General features: G+C 32.8%; 2 long non-coding RNA genes across 2 annotated transcripts; both read left to right on the forward strand.

The window, feature by feature from the left end:
- The first annotated feature begins 1181 nt into the window (after positions 1-1181).
- Positions 1182-3280, forward strand: LOC148763734 (uncharacterized). The gene is made up of 3 exons (XR_016025466.1): positions 1182-1608; positions 2257-2340; positions 3210-3280. It is a non-coding gene; the product is annotated as an uncharacterized LOC148763734 (long non-coding RNA).
- Positions 3281-8255: 4975 nt separating this feature from the next.
- LOC148763735 (uncharacterized) lies at positions 8256-10867 on the forward strand. The gene is made up of 3 exons (XR_016025055.1): positions 8256-8682; positions 9331-9414; positions 10284-10867. It is a non-coding gene; the product is annotated as an uncharacterized LOC148763735 (long non-coding RNA).
- The last annotated feature ends 1256 nt before the right edge of the window (positions 10868-12123 follow it).

The following is a 12123-nucleotide window of genomic DNA, read 5'->3' on the forward strand; positions in this document are numbered from 1 at the left end:
AAAATCAAAGAAAAAGTGTGAATTTTCAAGGAAATTAAGTGAAAAAGGTGAGATTTTTTCTATTAAGCTTGAGTTTTCTTATTCCCAAGCATTTCTCTTTATTTTCCATGATTAAATTACATGTTTTCATGATGAATTCAATTCTGAAAAAATGGGTTAGGAGAGAGAAAGTTGTTGGATTTATTTGATTTTAATTTATGTTAGTGTTTTTAGTTAGTTTAGCATATTTAGAAACAAAACAACAAGAAAAATATTTATCTTCTCCATGAATTTCCCTAGGCCGAATCTAGCCAATGGTATGTGAGGATGAGGTTGACTTTATTTTAAGAGAATTGGGTGGAAAAATTGAAATACCCCATACTTTGATATGGTGATAAATAAAGTTGATCAAATGCAAATTGAGGTCAATTAAAATGTTTAGAAGTGATAAAAGACGAAATGAGTAGTTTAGGATAAAATGTTTCGCAAGTGAGAAAATAATAATAAAATAATAATAATTTTATCGGAGGAGAATTTGTGAGATAAAAGGGCGATTTGGAAGTCAAGTGAGGCATAATAAGGTATTTTTGGTACCAAGGAGACGAGATAAAATTTTTAGAATAAAATAATATTTTATTAATAAAATAATATTAAAATATTAATATTTAGCCGGATGTCAAAGTCAATCAAGAAGGAGGATCATATGGTTGATCCAAGTGGGGGAGAAGATGACAAGCCCGACTCTACAGAAATATTTGTGATGACATACATGTGGTGGATAGCATGTTTACATGCTAAGAAAGTCTTGAAAAATTTACAAAAGTCGGTATTGTACCTAGAGGTACAATAAAGTTGATTTAAGCCTCGAACTAGATCAAATAGAGAATTTACAATGAAATTAAGAATTTTAAAGTCCCAGAATGGGTTAATATGGTGATTCGGAGTTCGAGGATCAATTTGGAGTCAAATTGGAATTTTCGCTATCTAGGGGTAAAATGGTCATTTGCCACCTGGGGACAAAATTGAAATTTTTAGAAAAGATTTTTGGCCCCATTTGACTTATTGGAGTAAGATTTGAGGTTTAGAAGTGAAAAATTTTAATTTCGGTATAATTTGGAGTAAAAGGGTAAAATGGTAATTTTACCATTCAAAATCGAAAATTTAATTTTTTGAAAGGATTTTGATCAAATTTAATTATTTGGAGTGTGAAATGAGTATGAGGAGTGAAAATTATGCATTATGGAAAATTTTCAATTTTTGGGGCAAAAATGTAATTTTTGAAAAGTTCGGGGGCAAAAGTGTAATTTTGAAGAATTTGCTCCACCAAAACTTTGGAAAAATCTGGAAATTTCACTTAAGGCTTGGATAAGTCAAAGGGAATGCATGGTGGAAAAATTAGGACAAATGGATGGCTAGAAAAAACAAATGAATTAATAAAATATTTAAAATATGAATAAAATAATATTATTTCATTAAACAATAAAAAAGGCATAAAAAAATCAGCCCACCCATTCTTCTTCTTCAACATTCGGCCAAGCAAGAAACAAGAGAGAGAAAGGAGAAAACAAAACCCTAGAGAGAGAAAATCAAAGAAAAAGTGTGAATTTTCAAGGAAATTAAGTGAAAAAGGTGAGATTTTTTCTATTAAGCTTGAGTTTTCTTATTCCCAAGCATTTCTCTTTATTTTCCATGATTAAATTACATGTTTTCATGATGAATTCAATTCTGAAAAAATGGGTTAGGAGAGAGAAAGTTGTTGGATTTATTTGATTTTAATTTATGTTAGTGTTTTTAGTTAGTTTAGCATATTTAGAAACAAAACAACAAGAAAAGAATTTATTTTCTCCCCCAACCATTAATGGCTGAATTTACCATGTAGTGAGTGAGGATGAGTTTGATTTTATTCTAGGAGAATTGGTTAAGGAATAATGAATTATGAGCCTAGAAAAATAATGGGAATTTTCGGAGCAAAAATATGAATTTTTACCCACTAGGGGTATTTTCGTAATTTACTATTGGGACTGATAATTTGCATCACACTGAGGGACATTAAGTTAATTTGGGTGCAATTGAGGTATAGAAACTGAAAAGAATTAAATTGGAGTTTAAACAAACCCGTTAGGAATTTAATCGGGTGATAAGACGAATTAGGCTAATACCGGATTTAGATAGTTACCAGTGCATTTTTGCATTCCATATCATGCATTGGTAGTCCAAATTAGTTTAATTTTGATTTAGTACCAACTTAGTGAATTCTCGATTTTGTACTGTGTCAAGGTGGTGAGTCCTCCAATAAAGGCAAGAAAATTACATCCGAGGACCAGTAGACAGAGTGCTTCGAAAGTCTGCATTCTAGACATTGTGAGTAAACTTATTATCGTCTTAATTATCTAGAGTAGTTTTATACAACTGTGTGATTTTATGAAAAATGGGTTTAAATGGTAAATTGTTATGTTTTAAGGGAAATTGTGATTTTATAAAATGATTTTATAAATTTTCTAGAAAATCGAATATTGGTTTTGAAAATAGAGTAATTGGAGACTGCTAGTTTGTGTTGCAAATTTATGGTTTTGAATTGAATGGCTTATGACAATAAATGAGCATGAATGGCTAAACTGATTTTGGTGTCAGAATTATTTATACTGTGTATATAGCCTTGAGAGGCTAGGTTGCGATAAATTGCCATGTCATGCTAGAATGAATTTTATTGATTGGTGGATTATATATTAATTATTTACTGCAGAGGGGGTTCCGTGGACCAGCCTATTAGAGGGGCACGGTAAACTCCATTATATTCTTACCTCGAACGGAGAGGCGCGTAGGGTATCTCCTGGGGTATAGCTTAGGGTTCACTTCACGCCAAACCACCACGTGAAGGGGAACTCAGCCAACGCCAAGGAACGGCTGTATTTTTCTCAAACTAAAAATATATTTTAAGTGTATATAAAATTTTAACAGCCTTGGCGGACTCGGTTTGATGCCCTGCGCAAGGTATCACCGAGCATGAGTTTTGGCACGAGCCAAAGTTTTAAGAAATTCATAAGCCAAGTTGATTTCTCGATTTTTATGGATTGATTTTATTTGGTTGAAATGAGTTGAAAGGTAATGAAATTACAGTATGATGATTTATTTTAATTGTCTCCATTTACTCGACTTTAGATACTTTAGATGGTATCTGTTTACTCACTGAGATTTTATAATCTCACCACCCTCATTTCCTCACATTTCAGGCTCAGGGAATTCCATAGTTAGCTGATTTTGACAAGGACTTTCATTTGGACTCGAATCGGTAAAAGCTGTAGGTTTCCAGCTTCTGATGCATTTTGGATAGATGTGGGCCCACGTGTCACTGTAAAAGAAATTTTATGCTTTGGTTATTTGTTTTATAGTATATATGTATATAATTATCTTTTACGCTATAAGAATTATGTATCGATAGTTTTATGAAAATTATTTTACAAGAAAATAGTTTATTTTATTGAATATTTTTATTATATTCAAATGGTCAAATTTTCACTTCAAATGAACGTTTTAGATACTTAATTTTTTTTAAATCATTAAATATATATTTTCGGCTTACCTACTACATTTTTAGCAAGTTTCGAGGTTTTCGACAAAAATGACAAAAATGCCCCTATGAGCAAAAAAAAAAAAATGTTATGTTATGATTTGGAAATGATTTGTAATCCTTCGTATTTTGATTATTTGATAACTATTGCTCACCGGGGAAGTGCGAAAGCTGATACGAGAGCCTTGCGAGGTTTCGATCGACATTCGGGGTGAAGAATGTTTGTCGAGGCTTCGCGGCGGTTGTCACGGGCTCGATGGGGAGTTCCGGGTCGTGACAATTTAGATTGGTATCAGAGCATGGTTTAAAGATCAGATATTTTGATTTTAAAGCTTTAGATTTTAAAGTTTTTGATTTTAAGGTTGTTTTAAGAAATCTACACTGACACTGCGTGGCCCCAAGTCCAATTAAGTTAAGTTAAGTTAGGTTAGATTGAATAGAATGTATGCATCTACATATAGAAATCTACCTATTTTTGAGATGCATAAATAATTAAACAATTACTATTTGATTGCATATAGGTTTTAAGGTGCACTGGTGACACATACACCATGTCTAGGAGAGACGGTAGTCCCGACGCCTCTCATAGTATTAGCGAGGGATCGCTAGATTCTACTGCTAAGAGCCGGTGGCAACCCGAACCGAGTAGTCCAAAAAGTACAGATAGTAATAATATTAATGTAAGCATAAGAGGTTCCCTTTTGAGAAAATCTAAGGAACATGTTAAAGAAATGGGGAAATTAAGGATAGCTGAAGGAGGTATTCGTTCTAGGAAGAGCGTGACAGTAGTCCGACACTTTCCACCAGGTTGTGGGAGAAATGTAAGGGGACAACCAGAAAAGGATAAGGAGAAAGTAACAGTGGCAAGTAAACCTCTTAGAAAAGCGTCAGGTGTACGACATTTTCCTCCTGGTTGTGAAAGAAATGCTACACCGGTGAGTGATGAAGAATATAAGAGAATACAACAAGCCTGGATTGAAGAACAAAGGAGAAAATCTCAAGAGGAAGAGGATCCATTGATGTGCCCGGATCAGGACAATGAGGAACCTAAAGATGTTTAATACTTTAGTTGAAGTTGTATTGTCATAAATCTAGGCAAGTGTCGTTTAAGGGAAGATGTAGTAGTTACCTGTGTAAAGGAGTTAGGAGTGGCTTTTATTTTGTATGACTCAAGCGGAATGTAAAATAGCAGTTTAAATAATTAGATATGTATGGGAATCTCTTAGTATAACAGAGATAAATTGGCAATATAATTATTGAGGAAGGTTATAGAAGGAAGCAATAAGGTTATAAATGACATTCGGAATGGATAATGTGATTAAGTTAATGATTGTAATTTAAGCATGAAGGGGATTATTCAGTGATGTTATGACACTATGAGGTAATAGTTGGGCACAAATATAACCCAATGAAGTTAAATTATGGAATATGGGGAATATAAAATTTTGATTCAGTAAGGATTGTGAGAATAAAATAAGGAGGAAGCTAAGCTGTTTTCGTAGTTAATTATACCGAAAGTCAATAAGATTATTGGAGTATAAGACAAAGAAGATAAATGGGATAAGGATGACAATAAATTTGAGGAAAGTTGTAGATAGTAAGCAACTTATGTGTGGAGTGGTATATTTATCATGAACTTATTACACTGTATGGAAAGGATGTTTTGAGGTGGAATTTTATGAATGTTGATAAATGTCAAAAGATGACATGAGATGAAAGTATTAATCTAGCTTAGTGTGTATGACAAGAAAATAGAAGGTACCTATACTTATGGAACTCATGATATATATCTAAAAGGGAAACCACTGGTTGAGAATGATTGATGTGGTGACTTTGAATGCAAACAAATAGCTTTGATGAGAAAATTTCTAATAGCTACAGTACTTCAACATTGATTGTTCAACGCTATAATGCTCCGAATATCTCACGCCTATGATGCATGAGTAAGATGGGAGTGACACGATAATGAGCTTGTAAATTGAATTTTGGTTGTTGGTCATTGTGTTTTGTTATCTGGGAGTCTTAAATATTCTGGAGAATGTTTACCCAAATGAATTGAAAAACTTCTTTATTGCCTTGTATATAGGCATATAATTAAAAGAAAAAAATTTGAAAGATTCTTGAAGTGACTATATTGAGATGAGATACCAAATAATGAAAGTGTGAAGGAAGAATTACAAGACTGGTATAGAAAATCAGTTTATATAGAATATCATTACGAGAATTTGTAATATCTGTTTTAATACAGTAAAATGACAAGGGTTAGTAACAACATGAGGCTAATTGTGTGGCACCCTAAAAACCTATGAAGATAAGTTAGAGATTGAATGGATGAGTACGTATTTATATATCTTTAAGATTAAGTGTTTTAGGAATACATAAACATCTTTGAGAAGAGATTATAATCATACACAGCAAGTATGAAACGTAAAATTTTTAAAACTTGCTGAGAAGCCTAACGGCTAAATCACAAGTTAAGGGATCACATGCTGTGAGACATAAGTTTAAGATAGATATTCCCAAGGAAATACTCAAGAGAAGTTTTGCTCTGGATCTCGTTAAAGCAAGCACTAAGTTACGTGATTATAAAAAGGAAGCTGTAGGCTGAGATTGATATTAGTATTAGTATTGAAAAATACTTGAGGGGAATCTAGTTTTAAGTTTTACAATTTCAAGTACAATTTATAAATTAGTTAAGGAAGAATGGTGTTACGTTCATATGAAGAAGTGGAACAAAGGATGATAGAAGTTGACCTTGAAAATGAAGTCAGATAATGAAACTTTCCTAATATATTATGGAAATTGGAATTCGAAAATGCTTAAGGCATACATGATTCAAATGGGTTTGAGTCTTAAGTGACAAATCAATATCGTAATGCAAGAAAGATACAAGGTAATATAGAGGCATGAAAGATGATTAAGGACAAAAAGGATGACTCTTAGGAATTGTGGTATTGCATGAGATGCAATGATCAAGTTGAGATAAATCTTTGAGGCATCAATAGGATTATAAAGCATACACGTATAATAGATTATAATTCAATGGAGATGACATTGTGATGAATGATATATAGTATAAGGAAACTCAAACATATGGTTGGAAATGATATGAATTATATGAAGTTATACACAAGTATAATAAGAAGGTTGACATGCACTATAAGAATTATTATATTGAAACTAGGATTGGGATACAGATGAATAATGGGGGAACGTAGTCCAAGGCATGTGAACACATGGATTCCTATATATAAAGAGAGAGGTTGACATTTGAAAATGCATGTATATATGTATATATGAAATTGATAATTTTACTAACTGAAGTGAAGAATGGTTCTCGGTAATTGGGAGATTTTGAAATAGTGTCCAGAGAGGTTAGTGAGCTAAAGTGTTAACAGACATGTAATGAACGATTAAAGTTATGAATGACTTTGAAAGTAAACCTTAAATTGTTTAAGTTTTTAATGGAACTCCATTAAAGGAAGGGTTTGGACCAGTATAAGATGGATGAATCAAGGTTGAGAAAATTGGTATGGAGCAAATTAATAAAACGATGAATAGGTATACATAAGTAAGTATGATATGTGATCGAAATCGGTATAATTGAGATGAAGTTATGGTTCAAATGTAATAATGGAGATAAAGGCATGCTTAGTGTCTAGATATAAGAGATCATGGTTGTGAAAAGTATTACTGATCCGGTTCCAAAGGATGATAATTGCTTTAAATAAAGCATTTAATTGAACTGAAGGTGAACGAGGGAAATAAATTGAATGTCCCTATAAAAGGAACAAGGAGTAGGATCATAGAAGGAGATTGATAACGCAACATCGACGGGAATTCGAGGACGAATTCTATTTAAGTGGGGGAGATTGAAATACCCCATACTTTGATATGGTGATAAATAAAATTGATCAAATGCAAATTGAGGTCAATTAAAATGTTTAGAAGTGATAAAAGACGAAATGAGTAGTTTAGGATAAAATGTTTCGCAAGTGAGAAAATAATAATAAAATAATAATAATTTTATCGGAGGAGAATTTGTGAGATAAAAGGGCGATTTGGAAGTCAAGTGAGGCATAATAAGGTATTTTTGGTACCAAGGAGACGAGATAAAATTTTTAGAATAAAATAATATTTTATTAATAAAATAATATTAAAATATTAATATTTAGCCGGATGTCAAAGTCAATCAAGAAGGAGGATCATATGGTTGATCCAAGTGGGGGAGAAGATGACAAGCCCGACTCTACAGAAATATTTGTGATGACATACATGTGGTGGATAGCATGTTTACATGCTAAGAAAGTCTTGAAAAATTTACAAAAGTCGGTATTGTACCTAGAGGTACAATAAAGTTGATTTAAGCCTCGAACTAGATCAAATAGAGAATTTACAATGAAATTAAGAATTTTAAAGTCCCAGAATGGGTTAATATGGTGATTCGGAGTTCGAGGATCAATTTGGAGTCAAATTGGAATTTTCGCTATCCAGGGGTAAAATGGTCATTTGCCACCTGGGGACAAAATTGAAATTTTTAGAAAAGATTTTTGGCCCCATTTGACTTATTGGAGTAAGATTTGAGGTTTAGAAGTGAAAAATTTTAATTTCGGTATAATTTGGAGTAAAAGGGTAAAATGGTAATTTTACCATTCAAAATCGAAAATTTAATTTTTTGAAAGGATTTTGATCAAATTTAATTATTTGGAGTGTGAAATGAGTATGAGGAGTGAAAATTATGCATTATGGAAAATTTTCAATTTTTGGGGCAAAAATGTAATTTTTGAAAAGTTCGGGGGCAAAAGTGTAATTTTGAAGAATTTGCTCCACCAAAACTTTGGAAAAATCTGGAAATTTCACTTAAGGCTTGGATAAGTCAAAGGGAATGCATGGTGGAAAAATTAGGACAAATGGATGGCTAGAAAAAACAAATGAATTAATAAAATATTTAAAATATGAATAAAATAATATTATTTCATTAAACAATAAAAAAGGCATAAAAAAATCAGCCCACCCATTCTTCTTCTTCAACATTCGGCCAAGCAAGAAACAAGAGAGAGAAAGGAGAAAACAAAACCCTAGAGAGAGAAAATCAAAGAAAAAGTGTGAATTTTCAAGGAAATTAAGTGAAAAAGGTGAGATTTTTTCTATTAAGCTTGAGTTTTCTTATTCCCAAGCATTTCTCTTTATTTTCCATGATTAAATTACATGTTTTCATGATGAATTCAATTCTGAAAAAATGGGTTAGGAGAGAGAAAGTTGTTGGATTTATTTGATTTTAATTTATGTTAGTGTTTTTAGTTAGTTTAGCATATTTAGAAACAAAACAACAAGAAAAGAATTTATTTTCTCCCCCAACCATTAATGGCTGAATTTACCATGTAGTGAGTGAGGATGAGTTTGATTTTATTCTAGGAGAATTGGTTAAGGAATAATGAATTATGAGCCTAGAAAAATAATGGGAATTTTCGGAGCAAAAATATGAATTTTTACCCACTAGGGGTATTTTCGTAATTTACTATTGGGACTGATAATTTGCATCACACTGAGGGACATTAAGTTAATTTGGGTGCAATTGAGGTATAGAAACTGAAAAGAATTAAATTGGAGTTTAAACAAACCCGTTAGGAATTTAATCGGGTGATAAGACGAATTAGGCTAATACCGGATTTAGATAGTTACCAGTGCATTTTTGCATTCCATATCATGCATTGGTAGTCCAAATTAGTTTAATTTTGATTTAGTACCAACTTAGTGAATTCTCGATTTTGTACTGTGTCAAGGTGGTGAGTCCTCCAATAAAGGCAAGAAAATTACATCCGAGGACCAGTAGACAGAGTGCTTCGAAAGTCTGCATTCTAGACATTGTGAGTAAACTTATTATCGTCTTAATTATCTAGAGTAGTTTTATACAACTGTGTGATTTTATGAAAAATGGGTTTAAATGGTAAATTGTTATGTTTTAAGGGAAATTGTGATTTTATAAAATGATTTTATAAATTTTCTAGAAAATCGAATATTGGTTTTGAAAATAGAGTAATTGGAGACTGCTAGTTTGTGTTGCAAATTTATGGTTTTGAATTGAATGGCTTATGACAATAAATGAGCATGAATGGCTAAACTGATTTTGGTGTCAGAATTATTTATACTGTGTATATAGCCTTGAGAGGCTAGGTTGCGATAAATTGCCATGTCATGCTAGAATGAATTTTATTGATTGGTGGATTATATATTAATTATTTACTGCAGAGGGGGTTCCGTGGACCAGCCTATTAGAGGGGCACGGTAAACTCCATTATATTCTTACCTCGAACGGAGAGGCGCGTAGGGTATCTCCTGGGGTATAGCTTAGGGTTCACTTCACGCCAAACCACCACGTGAAGGGGAACTCAGCCAACGCCAAGGAACGGCTGTATTTTTCTCAAACTAAAAATATATTTTAAGTGTATATAAAATTTTAACAGCCTTGGCGGACTCGGTTTGATGCCCTGCGCAAGGTATCACCGAGCATGAGTTTTGGCACGAGCCAAAGTTTTAAGAAATTCATAAGCCAAGTTGATTTCTCGATTTTTATGGATTGATTTTATTTGGTTGAAATGAGTTGAAAGGTAATGAAATTACAGTATGATGATTTATTTTAATTGTCTCCATTTACTCGACTTTAGATACTTTAGATGGTATCTGTTTACTCACTGAGATTTTATAATCTCACCACCCTCATTTCCTCACATTTCAGGCTCAGGGAATTCCATAGTTAGCTGATTTTGACAAGGACTTTCATTTGGACTCGAATCGGTAAAAGCTGTAGGTTTCCAGCTTCCGATGCATTTTGGATAGATGTGGGCCCACGTGTCACTGTAAAAGAAATTTTATGCTTTGGTTATTTGTTTTATAGTATATATGTATATAATTATCTTTTACGCTATAAGAATTATGTATCGATAGTTTTATGAAAATTATTTTACAAGAAAATAGTTTATTTTATTGAATATTTTTATTATATTCAAATGGTCAAATTTTCACTTCAAATGAACGTTTTAGATACTTAATTTTTTTTAAATCATTAAATATATATTTTCGGCTTACCTACTACATTTTTAGCAAGTTTCGAGGTTTTCGACAAAAATGACAAAAATGCCCCTATGAGCAAAAAAAAAAAAATGTTATGTTATGATTTGGAAATGATTTGTAATCCTTCGTATTTTGATTATTTGATAACTATTGCTCACCGGGGAAGTGCGAAAGCTGATACGAGAGCCTTGCGAGGTTTCGATCGACATTCGGGGTGAAGAATGTTTGTCGAGGCTTCGCGGCGGTTGTCACGGGCTCGATGGGGAGTTCCGGGTCGTGACAAAAATGATGAATTATGAGGTTGGAAATTAAATGGGAATTTTCGGTGCAATAAATTGAAATTTTTACCCACTAGGGGTAAAAGCGTAATTTATAGTTCGGACTGATAAATTGGACCAAATTCACAGTCATTGAGGTATTGTGGATATAATTGGATAATTGAAATTGAAATGGATGGAATTGGAGTCGAATTGGGGATTTTAGGAATTTACTCCGTGTATAGGCGAGTTAGGTCGGACACCGCAATTAAGCGATTGTCTAGACATTTCAAATCCTATCTAGTGCATACGCATGGGTAAGAGCCTGAAATAATTTATGATAAATTGACACAATTTATTGAATTTTGTGTCATGGATTATGGATAGGTGGTGACTCAATTGTTTCGGGTAAGAGACTGCACCCGAGGGCGGAAGATAGGAGTATTTCTACTCCTAATACTGTGAGTAAACTTATTATCGTCTTAATTATCTATAGTAGTTTTATACAACTGTGTGATTTTATGAAAAATGGGTTTAAATGGTAAATTGTTATGTTTTAATAGAAATTGTGATTTTATAAAATGATTTTATAAATTTTCTAACAAATTGAATACTGGTTTTGAAATAGAGTAATTGGAGACTGCCTGCTTGTGTTGCAAATTTATGGTTTTGAATTGAATGGCTTATGATAATAAATGAGCATGAATGGCTAAACTGATTTTGGTGTTAGAATTATTTATACTGTGTATTTAGCCTTGAGAGGCTAGGTTGCGATAAATTGTCATGTCATGCTAGAATGAATTTTATTGAATTGGTGGAGTATATATTAATTATTTACTGCAGAGGGGGTTCCGTGGACCAGCCTATTAGAGGGGCACGGTAAACTCCATTATATTATTACCTCGAACGGAGAGGCGCGTAGGGTATCTCCTGGGGTAAAGCTTAGGGTTCACTTCACGCTAAACCACCACGTGAAGGGGAACTCAGCCAACGCCAAGGAACGGCTGTATTTTTCTCAAACTAAAAATATATTTTAAGTGTATATGAAATTTTAACAGCCTTGGCGGACTCGGTGGGATGCCCTGCGCAAGGTATCACTGAGTACGAGTTTTGGCACGAGCCAAAGTTTTAAGAAATTCATAAGCCAAGTTGATTACTCGATTTATATGGATTAATTTTATTTGGTTGAAATGAACTGAAAGGTAATGAAATTACAGTATGATGACTTATTTAATTGTCTCCATTTAC

The sequence above is a fragment of the Theobroma cacao genome, chromosome 3 (assembly GCF_053813885.1).
Source record: "Theobroma cacao isolate CCN51 chromosome 3, ASM5381388v1, whole genome shotgun sequence".
NCBI classification, from domain to species: domain Eukaryota; kingdom Viridiplantae; phylum Streptophyta; class Magnoliopsida; order Malvales; family Malvaceae; genus Theobroma; species Theobroma cacao.